Here is a 3,505-nt window from a genome sequence, read left to right on the forward strand (position 1 = left end):
GCAACCAGTCGGTGACGTCACCGGAGGCTAAAAATGTGTGTTGAGTCGTTTTTAATTTTCGCTTATCTCTATTAGATTATTAGTTTATCCTACGTTACATAAAGGAATATTCTGATTGTATACAAGTCAATGTACACCATACATGTATGTACAGAAACTTGCCGCGCGTGTACAATTTGGGTCAACTTAAGCAATAACAATAGAGAATGGGGCTGTGAATAATTAGGGTCAGAGTGTAGTTCAGCTAGTATTGAAAATATTTCCTTACTCCGGGGTATATTATTTTTTATACATATGGAAATATAGACTAACAGAATAACAGAGAAAATACCTTTTTTTATATTGTAAGGTGGCAAACCAGCAAGCGGCCACCAGAATCCGCCGAAATGGCGGAGTGACATTTTAAAGATAAACCTACCTTATACCTTACCTTACCTTACCTTACCTAATATACATTTGTACTAAACTTCTACAGAAACTTAGAGCTATGTTTAAATAAGTTGACTTAACTTTGCCGTTATAAAAATACACTACTAAGTTCACAATTTGCAAAAAATTAAAAGTAATTTATTTGAATTTCAGTGGAACATGTTTTTGCGAAGTTCGTTTACAAAATATATTTCAGCCTTGTGTTAGTTTTCAAGTTAATTCAGTGAAATTATTACTCTAGAGGGTGAAATAATTTTAAATTCAATTACACAGCACTTTTTATTTATTTTAAACAAACTTTAAAGTATAAATAAAATTATACCGAAAGAGGTCATATGAACGTGAGCCTAATATTTCTTTTAGTATAAAAATTATACTTTTAAACTAAAAATGTTATTTATAAAAGAAATGTCGGCATAAAGTAACTAAAGAGAAAATCCACAGAACTATATTTAACATCTTTTTAGTTCTTCGATATTACCTCTTAATTAAATGTAAGCTGGCGAAACCGACCCCACTTACCTAATTAGTCTCAAAGCAGACCTCCTCTTTGCTGAATGCTCTAACGGCTGGCACCACAGCCCTCACAACACCAAGGTTACTTTGAACTGTTTGCGGTGATTTTAATTAGCCTAAAGGTTTATTAATAAATATGAGTGAAAAATTCTTAAAATATAAACTTTAATAACGTCAATTTTTAACACATCGTATTAGTTATCTTGCTCTGTAGAAAAACACGAATTTGACGGCATGTAATTCATCAAAAAGAATTTTTATAAGTTACGATGAAAGTATGTAGGCACTGATCACAGATTTTTTTTATAACAAATGGGGGGCAAACGAGCAGCGAAAACACCGAGGTGGTCAACGCCCATGGACATCCGTAACACCAAAGGAACTATAGATCCGTTTTCGGCCTTTGAGGAAATGATAGGCTCACTTCTTGAAGGACTCTTAGCCGTATTGGTCTGGAAATATCCTTGATGACAGACCGTTCCACAACGCGGCTGTGTGCGAAAACCGCACGGTTGTCGAATGCCAGCCATCGAGATGGTGAGGATGGATCATCTGTATAAATGGATAGGTGTTTGAAAATTACAGGTTTTTCTTTGATGACAGTTAATTCTATTTCATTTATTGGTATCAAGATAGCGAAAACCAAATAAGTACCAAATAAGTAATAGGTAAACTCACAAAGAACCAATAGTTTCAGAAATATCAGCAACAATATTGCAACATGTAACTGAAACATAGATTCATTATTTCAGAGACAGTACATTTATAATATACTAATATTATAAATGCGAAAGTTTAGATGAATGGATTAATGTTTGTTAGAGTTTGTATCCTAAACGGCTGAACGGATTAAATGAAATTTGGTGAAGATATAGTGTGGAAGAATAAATAGGATACACACTTTTTTTATTCCAGGAAGACGGAGTCGCAGGTGAAAGTTAGTTATAGAATATTTCCACAAGACTCTTGACGTCAATCTACAAATATACTTGGCTTTTATATCATTTAAATGAAAAGCTCGAGTGGCAACGCAACTAGACTCTCGTCCTGTCAACTGACGTCTGACACCCACTTGCCACTTGCATTAACTGAATTGCTTTTCAGACCGGAGCTACAGATTTTAGAGTACCCTGTTTTATTTCTTATGGACATTTTTGTATATACGTCTCATATTAATTCTGTGAACATTTGATTTAATAATTAAAAAGTAAATCTTTGACTAAATCTATACTTTCGTGAAAAAATTGAGAAAAACATACTTTCGTATATTAAACACGTATTGAAGATGATAAGCGACAATACGCGTCTATAATATACGAATATTATTAACATTAAATTAATAATAGGTGATTGTTATCTACCGTACACTTACACTATCGTACTTCTATACTTCTATACTAATATAATAAAGCGTAAACACACACTTTTTTGTTGCCTAAGATGTCAGCAATCACAGCATATTTTCTAATAACTCTTTTTTTAATAAAAAGCCCTACACTTACCTCACGCTTTAGGCTATATATTTCACGCCATTAAACTTAGGGGGTTAATATTTTGGATAAAAACCCTAATGTAGGAAAGAGACTATAAGTTGCTGCCAACATCAAGGAAGCAAGGTTGCGATGGTTTGTAATGTCATGTCATTTGGACATTTGCAATTGATAATTTGACACATGTAAACAATAAAATAAAATTTCATAATTTTATGCGGATGATGTTGCACGGGAACAGCTAGTAAATCAAAATCAAATCGCATTAATGTCTCCCTTTTTAGGTAAATAATTTGTCAAACCTTCTTGGAGCTATTTTTAGTTTGCCCTTAATATCGATGTATTCAATTTCGCAAGATCTCTTACCGCCTACACAATATCTACCCACGTAAGAAATGTTCTTATTGTAATTTTGTAAGGACGTTATTACGAATTTGTAATCGATCAATCTCTCGCTGTCTACGCAATATTGAAGGATGTTTTAAAGTAGCGTAAAGCAATAACATACCATGTCGTTATTCAAATGATTTAGTTAACTATGGTTCTACTTAGGAAGGTTTAACAAATAAATCAAACCTAGATTTATAAATAGCTTTGCAATTAATTAAAACACAAGACATTAAAATATTAATACTGGGATACTGGATCAAAGTTGAGATGGGTAGACGACGTAAATCGTAACGCAAAGAATGTTGGCATAATACATTGGAAATCAATAGCCCCGATATACCGAAGAGGAAGAAATTGCTTGACCAAGTCAAGGCCCATAAACGACTGTGGAACTAAGAAAAATGAAGAAGAAGAAGACTGGGATACTGGGAAACATTGCTCCAAGTCCCACGCAGACGCGAAATTGCATATTTCTGCACACATACTAACTAGTTCCTTCGACTTCGTATGCGCACATTTAAAAAATCTCAAACCGTTTTGTCAACATTCCCGATTTGTTTTTTATGTAGCTAAGCCGCACAAATGAAAAATCAAAGAGTAAGAAAATACTCAAATCTTACTTCTTACTAATATTGTAAATGCGAAAGTTTAGATGGATGGATGGATGTTTGTTAGAGTTT

Source organism: Papilio polytes, unplaced genomic scaffold, assembly GCF_000836215.1.
Source record: "Papilio polytes unplaced genomic scaffold, Ppol_1.0 DF823879.1, whole genome shotgun sequence".
Classification (NCBI taxonomy): Eukaryota; Metazoa; Arthropoda; class Insecta; order Lepidoptera; family Papilionidae; genus Papilio; species Papilio polytes.